The sequence below is a fragment of the Gallus gallus genome, chromosome 3, assembly GCF_016699485.2.
Source record: "Gallus gallus isolate bGalGal1 chromosome 3, bGalGal1.mat.broiler.GRCg7b, whole genome shotgun sequence".
Taxonomy (NCBI): domain Eukaryota; kingdom Metazoa; phylum Chordata; class Aves; order Galliformes; family Phasianidae; genus Gallus; species Gallus gallus.
This window is the reverse complement of record NC_052534.1, coordinates 38842244-38863695: the sequence shown is the minus strand read 5'-3', so window position 1 is coordinate 38863695 and position 21452 is coordinate 38842244. Positions and strand designations below refer to the sequence as shown.

Here is a 21452-nt window from a genome sequence, read left to right as displayed (position 1 = left end):
AAAAGCACCAACCAATATTTTTGTGGCACAAGTAATATCGTAGTGGTGAGATACATTAAAACCTCCATGGGTTCACATTAACATGAACAGCTGACAGCATTTTATTTTTTTTTAAACATTTATTGGAAGTGTTCTTTATATGAACAGAAAAGTTTTTACATTAAGTCAACTTTACCAAATCAAAATAACAAAAGACAACTAAGCTATTCCAGAATCATCTTTCTAATTATGCAAGAAAAAAGAAGTACTGAGAATAAAGAGGGCAATTTTTCATATTAGGAAGAATATTTAGCTGCTTACTGAAGATTATTATTATTTTTTTTAATTGTGGAGAATTACATCTTCTGGACTTCTTGTCTTTTCCTACACAAAACCATTCATAGAAGTTGCTATTCTGTTAAATTACTTTATTTTTTAATCAAAAATAAGCTCTTACAAAATGGGAAAATACACGTGAGGCCAATACCATTTATCCTACAAAAATTCAATTCTTTTCTTCCCTTGTATTAACTCTTTTCCATCATACGCATTTGTGCAAAAGTAGTGAATTGGGCCAGGTATGTAACTGTAGGTCAAAATTAAACTGGATATGAAGTGGTGGGAGGCAAAAAGGGGTAGTAACAAATAAACTACCACCATAGTTATTTTGAATGCAAATCCATAACGTGATTTACCATTCAGTCTCACACACTGCTCTATTTGCACATAGCAGGAAAGAACCCAGAGGCAACGTGAAAGCAAGACAATCTTTTCCAGTAGTGTTGCCTTAAATACTTTGTGTAGTATGGCCTGAGCATTTTAATTAAAGATACTCTGCAAAAGGTAACATTTAAAAAGAGTACAATTATCCTCTACAGAGCAAAGCTAGCATGACAGGAGAAGAAACGCCTGTTTTAGAACTGTTGACTGGCATTTTATTGAAAATTTTATCACGTCTTCAAATAATAATATTTGTTTAAGGTATACTAGGAAACTTTTAAAAAAATCGAAGTTGGCCTAACAGACAAAATCTGCCTGTTTTTAATGTAAAATATATGTGTTTTGGCACGGACCATTTCTGTAAATTCCCAAAACTTAATTTAACAGCATGTTTTGATTGACAGCTGGCCTATGCTGATGGGTAGCGTTATATTATCCTGTATTTGTTGTTATTTTTAATGTTTTTCTCTCTCCGTAATAAGAATTGAGCAACTTACAAACATCCAAAGGTGACATTGATACTATTTGATATAAACGTATTTTGTTTGGTAAATGTAATAAACTATTACTTCCACAAAGAATGCTGTTAGTAAGACCATGAGTACTTGTTTGTCCCCATCCTTTCTGTCAAGATCTTCACATCTTTCTCTTCTCATTGTAGGATTTAAGAATGGAATCACTGACAGCTAAGTCAGAAGATAAAAAGCTCAATGCCGCCTACCCTGCGGTTGTCCTCTTGCCAACTCTTCCCACTAAGGCTGCTGGATGTTATGCAAATAACTTAAGTTCCTTCCACACTGCTACAAAGACTTCCTTCTGAGCTCAATACAGCAGCTGGTTTGTTAGCCACAGTTACAGTTCTTTAAAATGGAATGTTTCCAAGTTTCCTGGGGACCTGGATATATGCCCACCGAGGCTCCTGTGCCAGCAGCAGAGCAATGAATAAGAACTGTACTACTGCACCATCCTGTCAAAAGGAGGCTGTTTGGTAACCCTGCCTCATGTCAGCCTTGATAGACGGAAATGAATTATTTAAGAAGTCTTTCTGTAACCATTTTGTTGATCAAGAAATTGGAAATCTGCCCCTATTATTATGTAATGTTATCATCCTAAAAAGGATGCATAATTTGGATGAAAGCATTAATCTCTACTATTTATCAAGATGACAATTCTACAAATCATGACTCTCAAGATCTACTAATCTTAAAAAATGGGAAGTGCAATTTGATAAAATAGGAGTGTAGGAAGAAATAATATACAAAAAGCTGAAGACAAGACACAATTTGTATTCACATAATTCTATGCAACATTTTATGTGTGCTCAGAGTCTGCTTAGTTTCCACTCTTCAAAGAAATACATAGAAATATAGCATTCTCTTTTTTTGCCACTATAGCAGAGTAGCAGTTACACAATGGCTACTTTATGGGAATTTAAAGTAAGTCTGCAAGAAAATTCTGTTCAGTGAAAATGAACAATGCAAAGGAGAAGCGTATATAGATTTTCAGCTATTGATATTTTCACAAATTCTGAAGCACATAACCCACTGAACAAATCTGATCCAAAGTATTATTTCCTAAAACTAATCTAGGAAAAAAAGAGCAGCTTCTCAAAACAAGAAAATTCATACAAAATATTTTAAGTATATATATTAAAGGCATTTATTTCTTATACCTGCAGCCAAATTCCAAGTTGATTCTGAAATCAGAATTACCCAGTTGTCATTAGTGAAATAAGGGCTATGCCTGGATTTCAAACATGTGTCCAAGGTAGAAAATTCTGGTCACATAGAACTGTGATCTCATATCATATGACAGTTGACTGTGATATCACAGGAGAATTATTACTCTAGATTGGAATATGAAAAAGGAAGATCAGCTCTTCAGGCATTTGTTTTCATGCAAATGTCTCTAGAAAGCCATGATATTTAAGAATAATTGTCTTTAAATAGAACATTTCTTTCAAAGTTTTCTATGAGGCACAGTGAATATTAAAAGATGACACTAACTATAATTGAGCTGCTTATTCAGATTGCAGCTGTGCAAAATGGTTTGGAAATAATAAAATGAACAAATTATGAGCACAGTTCATGAAAAAGTGGTTCAAGTTATAATATACCGAATTTACAATCAAAGCTATAACTACTAGCATATAAATGGTTACTTCTCCTATGAATATTTCAGCTTGATTAATATGCAGACATAGATAAGAGACAGAAGAAAGATGGGAAGTTCTTCATTTGACTACAGGAAATACATCTGAGTCACAGTGTAGTGAATATTTGTTGCACACTGCCTTAGTTGCTTCGTCTTTCCTTACAGTAATCATAATTATAGCAAGAGAAATGTAAAAGTAGAAAGTTAAAAGAAACCCTTGTTGAAATGATAGATACAGAAATATATTTACCTACTGAATAGTCAGCCAGCAATCATATCACAGCTTAGATTATTTGGGATAGTATGGCAGGGTAGAGAGGGGGAAATTATAACTAGGAATGACAACAGCCTACATGGTTCTCAACACTAGTACAAGAGCATCACATTTCCTGCCAAAACAGTAGTTGCATGACTTTGGAACACATACAAGATTCATAGAATCATATAATGGCTTAGGTCAGAGAGGACCTTAAATATCACCCAGTCCCAGTTACCTGCCATAGGCAGGGCTGCCAGCCACCAGCTCAGGCTGCCCAGAGCCCCATCCAACCCGGCCTTAAACACCTCTGGGGATGGGGCACCTACAGCTTCTCTGAGTAGCCTGTGCCAGTGCCTCTCCACCCTCTAAGTAAAGAATTTCTTCCTAACATGTAATTTTAATCCCCACTCTTTTAATTTAAAACCATTGCTCCTCACCCTATCACTATCTGCCCATGTAAAAAGTCCATCTCCCTCCATTTTATAAGCATCTTTAAGGTACTGGAAGGCAACAATGAGGTCTTGTTGAAGCCTCCTCTTCTTTGAAGAGAGCAAGCTCCCTCAATCTTTCTACATGAGAGCAATGCTCCAGGCCCCTGATCACCTTCATGGCCCTCTTCTGGATCCACTCCAAAAGCTCCACGTCTTTCTTGTGCTGGGGGCCCCAAGACTTGAACACAGTACATCAGATGAGGCCTGACAGAGATCATCACCTCCCTCTCCCTGCTCTTTTTATGTAGCCCAGGATACAGTTGGTCTTCTGTGCAGCAAGCATACACTCTTGGCTCATGTCTAGCTTTTCATCCACCAGGACCCCGAAGTTGTTCCCTACAGTGCTACCCTCAGTGAGTTCTTCACACAGTCTGTACACACATCTAGGTTTGTCCCAGTCCAAGTGCAACGCTTTGCACTTGGCCTTGTTAAACTTCATTCAGTTCACATGGCCCCACTTTTCAGGTCTGTCCAGGTCCCTCTAGATGGCTTCCCTCCCTTCTATTGTGTCAACTATACCACTCAGCTTGGTGTCATCTGCAAACTTGCTGAGGTTTACTCAATCCCACTATCCAAGCCACTGATAAAGATGTTGAAGAGCATTGGTCCCAAGATGGACTCCTGGGGGACAATCACTCATGACTGATCTCCGTCTGGACAAAGATCCACTGGTCTAAATCATAATAACAAAGAAAACTGTATCTATCTGTATACAAAATCACTGCATCACTTCTTGTACTTTCATTGAATATTCATTCCTTAAACATTGAAGATCAATTGATAGTTTCACTGAAAAACATCATTCAAGATTTTCAGTCAAGCAACCTAGATGATCTCTCAGTGAACATCAATGTTTTATCTACAGCCATTAATGACTAAAATATTAATGCTACTGATTTTAAAGTGTCTTAGAAATCATTTTCCATCTGATGTTTTATCATCGTATTTTCTTAAAACACTAATATCAATATTCCATTGTTCCACTAGCACGAAGTTTTGAAACAGAGATACATAAAGGTTAATTCAATTTCCAAAACAAACTGGAATGCCTGCTATTCTTACAGTTCTACTTCTACTAAAGACTGTTCAGTTATGCAGCTTATGCACAGTTTAACTATAAAATTGGACATGGAATTATACATAGATCAGATTGAACCATGCAAAGTAGCAGAGTGAAATCACAATTATGTTGAAATCAATAGCAAAATTACCACTAACAAACATGCTGAGAATCTTTCATTTGAGCTCTTCGCATTCAGTTGCATTACTTTTAAATGAAATTGTGTAACCTCACAAAAATACAATAAGGCCTACAACATAATGCAACTAATAAAGAGGAAATTTCTTAACATTAAATTCTTATAATTTTTCTAGTGAAGGGTGGAAAGTACATCTACCAGCACTGATCACTTTTTACCCCATGAGAAAGAATAAAGAAAAAAAACAACACAAACACTAAACTCCTTACAGAATATTGTTAACCAAACCCCTTTTTTTTTTTTTTTTGGCAGTGTGACTCTTTCTTCATTGCAAATAGAAGCTACAGACCTGTCAGTCAAGTTCTTCTATCAGTACAAATTTTAAATAAACAGAAATAACCAAAGACTCTTTGTTCCCTTTCATTCTTTCCATTCATGAATCTACATGTCAAAGTACAGGGGAAAAAAAAAAAAGAACTCTGCTTACTGAACATTAAATAATCTTTTTTCTACAGGGAAACTAAAATGACATCTGGAACACATTTTACATTTATGTACATTATCTCCTTAGGACAGAAGTATGGCAGACTAGATGACTGTAAGATATTTCCATATCTGAAAGTATTAAGACATACTTATCTCTCTGCCTGCAACATTTCATAGTGATTAGAATTTCCTTGTAAATAAACTTTATCCTTAAAAAAAAAAAAACTGGTAACACAGAATATTTATTTCAGCTTTTTTTTTTTTTTTAATGGTGTTTTTGTTTTGCTTGAGAATGAGAATCCTTTAATACATAATGATACATACAACAAATAAGAAATATCAGACAGCAGATGATTCAGGTAAATTTTGTATAATGCTTTACATAGCCAGTATGTTTAAAGAGCTTCCAGAAAGCTGATTCTGCGGCATGTATTTTGCCTCAACCACTAGAAATGACTTCATAAGAGAGGTCAGGTTAGAGCACAAATGATTCATCTTTTAGAAGAACTTTCAGTTACAAAAATGAAGTATTGCACTGCAGCAAGCTTCACTCAAAACCAGAAAGAAGTCATTTTCAATGGTCTCCTCAAGCAAGTTGCACAACATCAGAATCCTTCATAAAAACAATGATGTCTACAGGCTCAGAAATGGTCACGTGTTTGTGATTTCCTGACTTGCCTCTTGCTGTTTGAAGGCATGTATTCTCATTTAAATTACATAATCCCCCAAAGGCAGGGAATGTTTCTTGGTCCTGATCCAACAGGACCCTCATATGCCAGCCCTATTGTACAGGATGCTAAACACTATGATAATCCTGTTGGTAAAAAAAAAAAACAACAAAAATGTACCAAATCATTTTCAGAAGCAAAGCTTAGAAAGAAAGACAGGACTTGTACACCACATTTTGATCATTCAAACACAAGGAAAAGGACTACTACCTTGTACTGAGCAGCCATTTGCATAATGCAAACGGAAAGTCAGTAGTTGCTGAATAACCTGCTGCATGACAATGAGTTTTTGACAATTTGACGTGTTGGGATAATGCTTCAAGGAAAATTCTGCATCTGTAAACTGACTAGCTGGTGATTACAGAGAAGAATATTCATATTATAATCAAGAAATGAATGTACTACATGTGATATATTTCAAAGCAAACTTGTTACCTTCAGGTTGCTCATAAACAGTACTAAAGACAGTAGTTAAAAGTTCACAATACAATATTGCAAAAACACTGGCAGAAAAAAAAGCAAATCACCATTTAAGAAATAATGGACATGTATTCCGTTATCCTGAAACAATTAAAGAAAAATTCATTCCACCTATTTCCAGTTAATCATGTCTTAGAATTAGTAAGAACTAGTAAAGAAGTAGTATTGAAATTCCATTAGAAAAATACTGAGCAGCAGCAGGCACAGCAAAAATCAGAAAAAAAAACAGACTATTAAGAAATGTCCTGTCCAGCTTCATTCCAGAAGTAACAGCAAGAGAGCTCTCGCTCTCAACATATAACAAATTTCTGCAGACAAAATGATATGATGATAGAAAAATTACAAGTAGCTAGATAATATCATTAACTATAAATAATGAAGTTAATCTACTGAGTTTTACATCTTCAGGAATACAACATGAGTTCAAACATAAAAAATACCTAAAGGTTTTAAGACTTCTCACTGAACATGCTAGCACTTTTATACACTTAAATAAATTAAACTTTTATATACTTTCTGTAGAAAATACATGTGCTAGGTTTCTCAAACCATTTGTGGGATGTGTGTAAAGCTATTTCCACATACTGCTTATAATTGCTTTCTATTATTCTGAATCAAATCATGAATACTGGACCTGGAGACCCCCGGGGTACCTAAAGAAAGGGCTTTTAATGAGGACTTTGTAAGAAAGAAGCATTAACATTTTGACTGGTATTTCACATTTGGAAGTAATAATTTGGTAGTAGGTTCAGAGGCTGTACTTCATTTGAATAAAGAATCAAGCACTGGGAAAAGATAAATTGTTCAGTAAGGAGAAAAGAAGATCGCAAGCTTTGAGTTTCACAAGTCAATGTGCCCCAACAGTCAATAAGAGGCATTTCCATTTTTCATAGGTCTACTACAGTGAAACCCAAAAATCAAGCTGGATTGTCCACTCAGTAAAAAGGTAAACCAACAACAAAACAAAATTATTAAATAGCTGAGATTGCTTACTCCATAAAATAGGTTTCTAATTCTGACAGAGTACTCAGAAGAGCTCTGGAAACGTATGAAGCCACTGGTAGACAGAAAATAATGCAATAACTTGAGTAAGAGGAAAAAATTCTCTAATCAATTCCATTTTCTATTAAAACATTTTCTATTTTGCCAAATTATCATCAGTGAGAGTGTGAGTGCCCAAAGGAAACATATTACAGAGTGGATTCAAAGGTACAAAGTCTCCAACCAGTAACTGAGGAAATTTGACCTCTTGCTCCGTTGATGTTCATGAGAATTGGACATGGTCCCCAAATACTTTCTTGCATAAAAATCCCTGTAAAAAATCCCTTATGGGATGAAATGATGATATTTTCAGGCCTTCATAGCTCTGCTATCATGTCCCTAAATTCCTTGGATAAAGAATGCTCTGGGATACCTTTTGAAGGCACTTTAAGATGACTTACCAAAATATTTCAGTATTGGTCAATTGTGTAACTTAGTGACCTTATGAACAAGTCGTAAGATTTGAGGGGAAAAAATAAACACCCATATTTGACAGTTTCAGTAACATACCTTTAAAGATCTATCTAAATAGATTAATATGAAGTAACACTGTTGGGAAATACGAACAATACAAATGTGATTCACTATCAGGCAGCGTGGGGAATATGAATTAAATTCTATGTTTATCTGGAATGGTTCACATTTATAGGTCTTTTTTTTCCCCGCTTTTAAAATTCAGATTACATAATTCCTCATCCAATAATTCAGACACTGAATTTTACATTTGTTTTATCAAGTTCTGCTCGTTATGTAAATGAAAGTGTTGAGATAGGAGGGTATAATTAACTGATCCAAACGGTTCATGCACAAACGTAGCTCCGAACTTTAAGCACTGCAAAAAAAAAAAAAATCTGCCTTTGAATTTTATTATTGGCCTCAATTTAGCACAAAGTTTCTGTTCAGCCAACAAACTGTTTCATTCATACAGGCTGAACATTTCTGGAACTGCGTTTTTACTTGGTATCAGTGCATATTTCTCTCTTCTGCAACACATTTACACTGCAGAAGCTACAGAATTATTTCAAAAATCAAGAGTTTTAAAAGGAGCAGTCACTTTTGCTAAGCTTCTGACTCTTAGAAAGCTCATATAAGATTATTACACAAACCACACTTCTGACACATCCTAATGAGATTGAATTCCTTTTCCTTCTCAATTCAGGCTTACTATCTTTATCATTAAAATGAACAATAGAGCCCTCCACTCTTCCCAAATTTAGAGCATTATCAAATTCTATTTTCTTTATAACCTAGAGAAATGTTCATCTCTAAAATGCAAATGAAGAAGCAATTCACATTTGTCAACAAATTTTAAATTGCTTATAAAAGGTTTTGGATATTAGCATCACCATTATGTACGGCACTAAAAAAAAAAGTACTTTATGAAGGGTAATTTATGAAGTGAGTGATTTTAACAGATTTTCTACAGACTATGCTCAGCTGGCTTTTCGTCATTTTTGAGCAAATAAATGCTCGTATGCATTAAAAAAAATACAAAACAATTACATAAACACAAATATATCCATGCAATAAGGTAGCAAGAATTTCTATAGGCTTGAAGGTCAGTTTGATAGAACCAACAGGATCAGCCATAGAACAGTGACCTTTCCCCATTTGCCTAGTACTATAGGATTTGAGTATCTCTGGAGAAGGAGACTCCACAGCCTCCCTCGGCAGCCTGTTCCAGTGCTCTGTCACCTTCACAGTAAAGAAGTTCTCTTGTATGTTTGTGTGGAACTTTTCTTCCAGTTTTTGCCTGTTGCCCCTTGTCCTGTCACTGAGCACCGCCAAAAAGATCCTGGCCCCATTCATTTGATTCCTGCCCATCAGATATTTATAAGCACTAATGTGATCAGCTCTCAGCCTTCTCTCTCCTCATATGGGAAATGCTCCAGGCCTTTGTCTTTTTGGCCCTTCACTGGGCTCTCTCTAGATCCCTACATTTTTTGAACTGGGGAGCCCAGAACTGGACTGAGTGCTCCAGATGTGGCTTTGCCAGAAATGAGCAGAAGGGGAGGATCACTCCCACAACATGCTGGCCATGCTCTTTTTAATGCAGCTCTGGATCCCATTGGCCTTCTTGGCCATGGGGGAACACTGCTGGCTCATGGCTATCCTGTTTTCAACCAGAACCCCCAGGTCATTCTCTGCAGAGCTCCTCTGCAGCAGGTAAGCCCCTAACCTCACTGATGCATGTGGTTATTCCTCCCCACGTGCAAGACTCTGCACTTGCACCTGTTGAATCTCGTCACATTCCTCTCTGCCAAACTCTCCAGTCTGTCCAGGTCTCACTGAATGGCAGCACAGCATTCTGGTGCATCAGCTATTGCTCCCAGCTCAGCATCATCAGACTCCTAAAGGTGAACTCTATCCCTTTGTCCAGGTCATTGATGAAGACATTGAACAAGACCACAGCCAGCGCTCAGACAGTGTATAGCTCAAATGAGGATTGTTGAGTCTTAACTGTTAAGATTATTAAAATGAAGATTATTAAAATAAATTCAAATAAACCTTATTTTTATTAAGCAGGCACCAGAGCAACAAGTTCATTACAGCATTTATAACTAATGTATAAAAGTGTATTTGCACAAAAAAGAGAATGCAATTTAGAGAGATATAGTTAATTGTTCCTACTCACACAATGACCCAACATTAGTTTGCATGGTGCATTGAATTCCATCTGATTCTGATATGCACATAAAAAGTTGGACAATATTACAATGGTAGCATATTGTGTTTAAGCTAAACAAGGCTGGCATTGTTTCCATTGAGCTCTACAGAACCTCAGTGACATTTGTAAAGACACTGATGAAAGAATACACATTAGCATAAAAATTCTGAGTCAACTGGAAAAAAAGCAGCTTTATGGAAAACTGCAGAACTGAGGTATGAATACAGAAATGATTATCCAGAGCAGCTGCAAAGTACAATGCCCTGAACATTTTCCTACTCTGAAATACTATGCAAACAGGTTGACTTGCAGATTAAGTGAACCACTGTACAAGGAACCAAATTTAAATTTGGGGTTTTTTGGTTGTTTCTGTGGGGACTTTTTGTTTCACATTTTAGAAAGCAGTTCTGCTTTGTATACATAATATATATAAAGGAAAAAATGAGAAAGGTTTATTCAATATTCAGTTTGCTCTTTAAGTTACATCTGTAACTATGTATTCCCACTGTGTTGAAATGTCATTAATATTCCAGTAAGAAATAAGTTCTCGCTTCTCTATTTGAAACAGAGAAGGAAATTAAACCTTTACTGCAAAAAGTCTACAAGACTGAACCTCAGCAATCAACATTCTAATGAAATATCATAGCTACCAAGCAATCCTCTGAAGAGGAAAGGCAAAAGAAAGTTTGACAGATCTCCAGTTCATCCTCACCAAATACATGAACACTTTGAAAATTAAATATTAATGTAATAGAAAAAAACCCCACAACATTTTCATCCCAGTTCAAGCTATCTTCCACACTTAATAATTATAGACATGATAACAAAAGTAGATACGCAAATTAAAATAATGAAGGTAGATGTCTGCATGAAAATCACCATAGTTATCAGTGACTGAAAGGAGAAATTAAGTACATTCTAGCCATAGCAGACACTTAGGTGTAAAAGCAACAAAAACATAAATAAAACTTATTTTTTAAAACAAAAATCTATCAGATAGAAACTTAAGTTACACATGTATGAGAAGTCAAAGTACAGAGTTGGGAGAAGTGGGGAAGATGACTTAACTATAAGAAGTATTGCTAGAGAAAATATTTTTAATAGGATTAGACAAATTAAGCAGTATCAAATCATTATTGACTAAAATTAAAATTTCCTTACTAGCATTTCTCTCAGTCTCTACATCTATGCAATATCCAACGCCAGACAGTTTCTAGGCCTCCTTCTACATGGAGTCTGAACAAGACTGGATTGCTCAGTCCCTCGGAGTAGGAAGTATATGAACACATGCATATAATGCATAGCATATGTAAATGTATGTAGCAATACAGCCAGGAAGGTTGCATATGTTAGCTGAGCTCAGTTCTTTCCTCTTTTGCAACCGCAAAACCTTTAGCTATACTGGGGAGAAAACCCTGTAAAGTTTTCAATCCCGTAGCTTTACTGGGGAGAAAAAAAAAAAAAAGAAAAAAAGAAAAAAAAAAAGCTGCTTGGGAAAAGGAAAAGAAAGTAATGCACAAGTGAGCAAAACTCAGAAACAAAGAAGGAAGAGTTGAAGAGCAATGAGCATGTAGCAGGTAAGGGACACGCACCAGAATGCATTTCCCAAACGAACACATTCCCCAGTCCTTCATCCCCCATCTATTTTGTTTGTGGACAGCACTGAGGTTAATGAGGGACTGATTTTTACAGCAAAATAAAAAGTTCATTTAAGATTTATTCCTACTTCACTGAAATAGATTTAAAAAACAAACAAATCCACACACAAAGTAAACAAAGCATCTCCTTCTCTCCAGAATATTTCTTGTTTTGTTTCTACAAGATCCTCCTAAAATATAGTTTTAAACTACTAGGACTAAAAGGCACTGGATGTTGGCTTTTAAAGATTAGAAGTTAAGAAACTATTCATCCGTGAAAAGTTATCAGACACACCCTGCATCACTGTAGCATCAAAATACAGTATTAACTTCTTATTTTTCACCTCAGAAGTACAGCCACAGTTATAGCTTCCCTGAGCCTTATAAAGTCTGCAGACCTGCAGCTGTTACATTGGCAACTGTGACAATGTTCCTGTATGCCATGAATACGTCTGTTTCAAGATGTGTTTTAATTCAATTCTATTAAATCAAAAAAGCCAACTTTCTAATGATGAAATAATTACTTCAGTATATAGTTCTAGAAACAAAGTTTACAGCTCCTCACAGAATCCTCTGGTGTGCTTCAGTGTGTGGATCAGCTATTTTAGGTTCCTGGGTGAGATTAACAACAACAAATACAGGGGTAACAGGAATAGAAACAGAGCTTAAAGACAAATTATATTTCATAAAGCACACTTGCTATCTACAATGTAACTTCAATATGCCAGTTTTTATATTTCACATTCATATTTTCATAGTTATAACAAAGAGAAAAAGAAAGCTGAAATTGAACTCAGCTGTTAGGTTTTTAACTAGATCACTACCTCAATACAAAATGACAATCCCAACAATTCTTTACAGTGGTGCTAGTTTGCTTTCTACTTCATCCAAAACCACTCCACTTTAGTAACTTAGAATCTATCAAGGTTACATGTGCTACACTTTTTCCTTCAAGAAAAACAAAGTAATTCATTTATCTCCACCCTGCTTGGAAGCATGTCAAAGGCAAAATAAAACAACCAAGAATACTTTGCTAAACTATTAAAAAAACCTTTAAAAGTACCATTAAACACTGGCTGCCCTGATGACTGAGTTATCTGCAAAGAATACAGCTGTCATTTAATACTCACACTTCCGCTTCCTCTAAATAAAACCACCAACTGTCAAATGTAATCCAATAATTAGCATACGTAAAGCAAAAGGGCTGAAATATGACATCAATTTATTTGATCCCTACATATTTACAAGAGTACTCCAAATTTTAAAATGCGTAAGAAGCATTCTCGTAAAAAAAAAAGAAAGAAAGAATCAGAGTCAAAAATCAAAATCACATTCTTTGCATCTAACTTCTAAACATGTTACAAGCAGAACACTCATCGTTGAGTAGTAAGTAAATATCTCTGAATGGTGCTTTGGAGCCAACTGAAGAATTAAGGAATGTAGAAATAGCGTATCTAATCTGTCAGCCTCCTGAGCATAATTAGCTGTTATCATCATTAACGAGAATGAAGATCACTTGTCTTTTGGAGGTTGTAGAAAAACAACAAAAAGAAGCATGCCACATTCAGAATCGGCTCAACTCCTCATTTCTTCTAAGGAAGCAGTCAGTATAGATGCTTAACAAAAAGTAGATGAAATGGAAACATGCTCCTGTCCCTCTTATATTATAAATAGCCACTTCAAAAAAATGTTTAAAAATTTTAGTTTATATTTTTAAGAAAACTTTGTCGCTACAGCAAACTTTGATCCTCAGCATTTGCTGGCACACAGCCCTGCCCCTCCCAGCGTTGTCCAACATTTACTTTCATAAATGACAACAAAGAAATCTCAATAAATTTATGAAAAATCTTCCCTTTTTTTTTCTTTCCTCCTTCTTCCTTCCTGAAGTGTGATTTTTAACCATTTACATCACTTTCTCCATTTGTAATATGTTCAAACAAAACCAAAATGCGTACAAGCTGACAGCAGATGAAGTAGAGTATCAGGGGAACTTCTGTACCGCTCCCTCCCCACTCACCTTGGCTGACATACATGATAGATTACACAGTACATTCAAAATGAGGAATCTGACAAGCAAATCTAGTTACTAGGCTAAATGGCATGAGAGGGGAAGATAAAATTGCAAGTCTAGCAGGTAAGAGCTATGAACTACTGTTCAGAGAAAACCAATGACTTTCTAGAGGACTATGAAAGAAAAAAATACTTGTGAGATTTCTATTTTTGAAACTAGATACTTCCTCACCTCCTCTACCCTCCCTGACCCCATCTCTCCTCACTCCAGTCTTCACAAACAGACAGGGCTCAGAGCATGCCAGGTTAATAAGCAGACCAAGTCAGCCTGCAAAGAGAGTTTAAGTTGTCTGCATTTTTTAGATAAGGAGTGAGACACGGTAACTAAGAGAAGACCAAGTATGACAAGAGGCCAATCTGTATCACATCATGGGTATTTTAAGATGAAAGATTAAGACTAAAACTTATTTCAAACAAATACTCAGACATCCTGCAGGCAGGGTAAAAACATTATAGCACAGTCAGTTTCACAAGATCAAAATTGAAGGTAGTTCTTTCTACTTAGATACTGAAAAATACTTCCAAAACCTCATTTTTTTTCCCCGGGGGGGGGGGGACACGACAACAAAACACCAATAATTGAGCTAAGCCTGAGAAACATATCTTGTCTCTATTACCCTGTCACCTAAACCTCCTAATCAAGGGAAAAGTGGCTTGAGCATTATCCCTGCAACTTGACTACGAAAGAAAGAGTTGCAAGTAACCTTCTGACCCGGACATCATCTTTTAAAATCATGGAATGTATCAGTATGTTTTAACTTTTTTTTCCCTGAAAAACATACAGTGTTTCCCTTTTCCTTATAAACTGTCACAGAATGACATAGAATCACTGAATAGGTGAAGTAGGAAGGGACCTCTGTAGTCTATCTAGGCTAACACCCCTACTCAAGGACAGTCAGCAACAGCAAATTACTAAGGACCACAGGTCAGGGTGCAGTCAGGTTTTAAATGCCTTCAAGGATGGAGAACCTACAGTCTATCGTAACAGCCTGTTCCAGTGCCTGAGAGCCTTCACAGTGCTCAGATGGAATTTCATGTATTCCACTTTCCACCCATTCTCTCTTGTCCTGTGACTTTGACTCTACCAAGGACTTCATTTCCCTTTCTTGATTTGCTTCATCATGTATTTCTATACATTGATAAGAACATCCAACATGAGTGATAAGCACAACGACCTGGGGTATCGGACATTCTTTCCAGTTTTGTATTATCAGCAAACCTGCTAAGTATGCAATCAAACCTATCATTTGGATCGCTAATTAAAATGTTAAACAGTACTGAAGCCAGCATCAATCTGTAGTGTACACCACTAGTGACTGGCCTTTGGCAGGACTTTGTAGTGCTAATCACAACACTCAGACTGGCAGTTCAGCCAGTTTTCAGTCTTTCAGTCTCTCTCACTGTCTTTCAGCCCATACAAATTGCTTAAGACGATACTACAAGAAACAAATTGGAAAGCCTTGCTGATATCAAGGTAGACAATGTTCACTGCTTTCTTCTCATTCACCAAGCCATCCTTCTGTGATGAGATGGCTATCAGGCAAATTAAGCGTGACTTTCCCTTTTTAAATCCATGGTCATTATTCCTATTCACCTTCTTGCCCTTTATCTAGAAATGGCTTACAGGATTACACATTCTTTCACTATCACAGAGATCAAGGCAAGGCAAACTACCCTGCACTTTTCCAGATCCTTCTTGAATACAGGAGCGACCCATGCTTTCTTCCACTCCTCAGGCTTCTCTAAATTGCCATGACATTTTGAAGAAAATCAGAGTGCCCTTACACTGCTATCAGACATCTACCTCAGAACTTGTAGATACATTCCATCAATGCCATAGATTTCTTGATGTCCAGATTAAGTGCTCGTTACCATAATCCTCCTCTTTCAACGGTAAGTCTTTATTATTCCAGGCTTAGCCTCCGTTCTTAGGAGCCTGGGATACCTGAAGGCCACACTTATCAGTGAAAACAGAGGTGAAGGAGGTATTGATAATCTTAGTTTCTTCTGTGGCCTTTGTTATTCCCAGACCTCTGTCATCTCCCAGTCCAATTAATCAGCCTAGCTTTCCTTTTACTACTCACACACTCACAGTAGTCTTCTTGTTTTTGTTGATCTTTACATCCCTCACCATCTTTATAATGTCGATGGCATTTGGCTCCCCCTGAACTTTTTTCAAATTCTCATATTTTCTCATTTCTCACATTATTCATTCTGTTACATACTTCATTTCTCCAATCTTCTCAGAGAAGTCTCTCCTTCAAAAACATGTAATTATTTTTAACCTACCCCTTCATACTGGCACAGTTCTGGTAACAACTGAAAATAGGCTCACAGGATATGTTTCTGACCTATTTTTGAGTTGATCTTCAAACACATTTGCATTAATTTTTCCTTACTTCAAATATTTCTTTAGATTTTTGCAAGAGCCAGAAACAAAGGACTTCAATTAATTTATCATAACCCTTCACTTTGTATGAAAGAAAAATATATATTCTAATTTATTTCAGTAAATGGAACTGTATGAAGAAATCAAGATAGTGTACATCCTTACGAGTTTGTGGAGTCTCCCTCCCAAGGAGGTAAACTATGCCACTTCTCAATCACCTGCAAGGTGAATAAATGCTTCTTGATGTTCAGATGGAACATTTTTGTACAATGATCCCATTGATTCCTGTCCTGGTACCATTCAAATGAAGATATTTTTGACAACTTGTAATAATATAGCATTGTTCTCACAGTCTGATAACTTCTAAGGCAAAACACTGCTTAAGCGAAAGCGACAAAGAAGGTTTTCAGATATCTGTATCATATTGCTGTTAATAAAGCAGAGCTTCAGACTTTGTAACACATGACTTTTGTTATCTTATTTCATATTACAGAATGGACCACTTATTGAACAGTCTTAGATGAGAAAGGGAAGGCAACTATTGAGATAAAGCAAGCAAAGGAAGACTACTTAAAGCAGATAAACTGTAACATGCAGCTATTAAGCATCCAGCTAGTGTAATTCCTCAGAACAGGAAGTTCAATTTTGCCTCTTGCAGCAAAGCATAAGACAGCCATACAAAACCAAAGGCAAGGACCGTCAGCTACTCAGACTCTCCTAAATCTATGATTATTTGAATAAGATTGACAAACTCATACAGAATTCAAAAGGAATCCAAAAGCAATCATCTCGCTTCATACAAATCTCTGAATATACAGTAAGTTACACACACAAAAAAATAAATCCATTCTTCTTTCAGAAGACTTCCTCCTGGAAACACTGTGCAGTTGGAAATGAAAACTAAAAGGATTTTCTTCACATAATCAATATGATACAAACAGGAAACTATTACACTTAAAGAAAGCACAACATACAATTGCATGTAATTGCAAAGTATTACAAAGTGTAAAGCAGAAACTACCTTAAAGCTTGCATTTGGAATTCTTGGAATATTGTGGAAGGCCAGTCCTACCCTATATTTGCAACAGGGATAGACACCATATAGGCAGCTGAGGTTTGAGATTTTGTACTTTCTTTGCTCTGGCTCCAAGTTCGGTTGGCTTCCCTAGTCAGATATCTAGCCTACGAAGCAAACATCCATGATGTGAACTGCATGACTGTATCTTGCTCAATCAGAACAGTAATGGTTGCTTGACACCATACAGAGATAACTTAGAAAAGCTAAATACCAGCATGAGCATTACATGCTTACACATCATCTTTTACAAGGTTGGTTTGTCCCCTAAGTAAACATAGCCTAGAGTTGAACTTACAAACAATAAAGCATTTGGGGGCAGCTATCTAGGAAAAGAAAAAAAGAAGCTGCATCTATTTTTATCTTATTTTCCCAACCCAAAGTAGGAATATCTTGGGAAAAAAACATTCAAAGTAAGAACAGAAGTTTCTGATTGGCTTCAGTACTTATCTCTTACATAGGAAGCATGGAAGAGAACAGTAGCGCAATACTATTTTACTGCAGAAATATGATGCTTGAATATACAGGGAATAAAGAGATTTGAAGGAACACAGTGTCAGGAGTCATTTAATACAATTTGATTATAATTACATAGAACATGGTTTGTTTACATAAAATTAACCTAATAGTACAAAACCCAGCATTTCAATTTTACCACTAATCAGAAAAAAGCTAGAATAGACTGATATCTCAGAGCATCTACTTATTTTCCCAAGTCTAAATATATACAATTATTTATTTTGTGCTTTGCATTACAGAGATACAATATAAAAGCGACTAACACTAAAGAAATTATAGAGGCTATCTTAGAAGTAGAGTCATCATGCAAAGATTCTCTGTTTCTGCTTTTGATACAGTTTGATTGCACATTCATCTTATCCTCTTAATATTATTCAGTTAGAAAGTAGGGAGGTAGAAAGAACCCATCTCTTTCCCCTGCTCCACCAAATTTGTCCATTACGTTGAAAGAAGAAACATGAGTACATAACTTTTCCCTCCAGTACCCACTGCAGGTTAATTTCAGTGCTAATGCAAATGTGCAAAAGTTGTGAGAGCTTCCCTTAAATCAAGTTTTCACAATGTTATTTTCATTTTTGTTTTCTACAGAAGATGCAGAATTATAAAAATCTTTAATTATATCACAGTATACCTTAATTCTGTAAATGGTTATTACCTTCAACTTTGTATTTCTCATACACGTATTTGATATTTGCTCTACCTTACACTGCCTGGTAATTGAATGAACCACAAGACACACTCTGGCTTTCTACTATTTTATTTCTTCTCTACAAGAAACATCATCTACAACTACTTTTTCCTCCCTCTATTACCTCTCTCAATCTGTAATATGAGAAACTTATATTGCTATTTTCCATGTATTTCATTATATCACATGATTATATCCGTGTATATCACTGCATTTACTTCAAGTTAATTTTCTTCATCTGAACCATAAACAACTAAGCACCATCTTGAAATGCTCATTCAACTCCCACACAATTATACCCAATGTATCTTCTAGTATTTGCCATTTTCAATACTACAATATTCGACTCTTCAAAACAAAAACAGTTGTAGCATAAATTTACCAATGCCTGACAGTGACTAGATTACTAGACTCAATCACTGAAAAAAATATTGATAAGGCAGATTCCTCTTTATGTTATAGCACTCCTGGAGAATCCATAGGATAATAATGCATGGTATGAATTTGATCAAGTTGACAAAGTTTGTATTAAAATATTCTTCAGAAGACTGTATATTATTGAAAATACTCAATCTCATAAAAAAAACAAAAGCAGTTTTTATTCAGAAGAATGCATTCACACACATTGTCAGGTAAAGAGTTCAATCTCCAAACAATTTATTAATTTCTTCACTGTGACGTAGGGAGCATACCTTTGTTAGATGACAGTATGCACTGAGCAAACATGAAGTGTTTCTAAACCTCACCTACTTGCTAAAGCTATAAGCAATCCAATTCAACTAGATCAAGGAGCTTGCAGAATTAGGAGCTATAAAAAGATGACTGCACCTCATAATTCCTGTCACAGAACATATTAAGATAATTTTTGGCAACTGAAGGCTCAGAAGTTTCTACAAACAGCTTAATTAGCCCTTACAAAGACACTAGCATAACATACTGGAAGAGTATCACATTGCTGGTCATATCATATCAGAGGAAGGCCAGGCTAAGAGTTTTCAAATGACCAAAATTTAAAAATAAAAAATAAACCAATCTGTGCTTATCCTGTACACTAAGGAACACAACAGTCCTGTATAACATCTGTATGACAACTGTTGCCTCAGTGATCATACCGTATGCTCCAACATTAATGAGAAGCAACCTGCCAAGTTACAGATTTTTGAAAAAAGACTGAACTTCACTTGTATGCTGAGCTTTATGAGCAATTCCCTTCAGGATATTAGAAGCATTTTAACAAATCTATAAGAAATACAGATTTTGAGATGTCAAACATCAGAAAGACAGCTGACGGTTTACTTAAAAGGTGGGCTATATTACAGATAAACCAAAATTGTATTTGTCATTGGTTAATAATCTTGCTTACCTTTGGTTAGAAAGATTCTCAAAGGATGCCTACTTGAGTCACTTCTTCTCTAACTTAAGTAATATGGAGGTACCTGCAAGTAAAATGAGACAGGTTCAGCTTAGTTGTTGTTTTATTTGTTCATTTGATTCTTAGGTGAACATGTCCACTTATGATGTTAAGGCATAAGTAAAAAAAAAGCCCAAGACAATAACCTCAGAAAAACATTTGTGTGAGAATCTAATAGCATATGGAAATACAATATAAATAAGCTCTAATGGCTTAAAAATTCAGCATAGCGCAACACATATCATGTTTATGTGGTGTAACAGAGAATTTAAAGGTATTATTTGTGCAAGTTCTGGGCAATAAATTGAAAAAAAAAAAAGCTTTGCTGGGGAGGAGTGTAGGGGGAAGGTGTAATAAACAACTAGCTGCAGAACTAACTGCTTGTTTCCTTATGGCTCTGCTTCAATGGTCATGATAAAGGGTGCACAGGTTATTCATAGAACTGTAATTTTTGCAGCAAGTAGCTCAGTATTATTTTCAATTACAAGTCAGAGAAAAATTCATGATGTTTCATAAAATATTTTGAGGGAAGATAGTAGTCTGTTCCTTCCACAAAGTTTAAAAAACATTCTGCTACAATCTGTGGAATGAATTCCAACAGAGCATTCTACAGGCAAAAATAAAGTCCTTGAAACATTAACAAATATGTCTAAACTGATGACTAATAACTCTACCTCAAACATACAGAAATACTGCTAATTCACAAAGAAGTAAAATAAAGTATATATAAAACTATTATTATTATAGAGGACCCTGAACCTCTAGGTAAAGGTGTGGGGAGTGGATTCCATTCCACTGTAACAGTGGAACAAGTACGTGACATCCTCACGAAACTGAACATACATAAGTCAATGGGACCAGATGATATCCATCCTAGGGTTCTGAGGGAGATGGATGACATGGCTGCCGAGCCACTCTCCATCATATTTGAAAAATCATAGCTATCTGGTGAAGTCCCCGGTGACTGGAAAAAGGGAAACTCCCATTTTGAAGTGAGGAAGGAAGACCCAGGCAACTACAAGCCAATGAGCCTCACCTCTGTGCCTGAGATGATTATGGAGCAGATCCTCCTAGAAGCTATGTTAAGGCACATACAAGACAAAGAGGTGATCCAAGACAGCCAGCATGCCTTCACCAAGGGCAGATCTTGCCTGACCAATCTGGTGGCCTGCTATGATGGAGTGATGGCATGAGTTGACAGGGGAAGTGTGACAGATGTCATCTTTCTGGACTTGTGCAACACCTTTGACATGGTCCCTCACATTCCTCCTTCTCTCTAAATTGGAGAGGTACAGACTTGAAGGATCAACCATTCAGTGGATTAAGAATTGGTTGTCTAGTCACAGCCAAAGGGTTGTGATCAATTGCTCTGTGTCAGAGTGGAGGCTGGTCACAAATAGTGTCCCTCAGGGGTCAGTCTTGGGACTGGTGCTCTTCAGCATCTTCATCAACAACACA

General features: G+C 36.2%; 1 protein-coding gene across 11 annotated transcripts in view; it reads right to left on the bottom strand.

Moving 5' to 3' along the window:
• The window catches only part of SIPA1L2 (signal induced proliferation associated 1 like 2), a 264070-nt gene that overhangs the window by 90572 nt on the left and 152046 nt on the right, over positions 1 to 21452 (bottom strand). For all 11 annotated transcript variants that reach the window (XM_040698284.2, XM_046939496.1, XM_046939497.1 and 8 more), the window contains one exon: positions 19947 to 20019. The gene's annotated coding sequence lies outside the window, so the exon portion shown is untranslated. The remainder of the gene's footprint in view (positions 1 to 19946; positions 20020 to 21452) is intronic.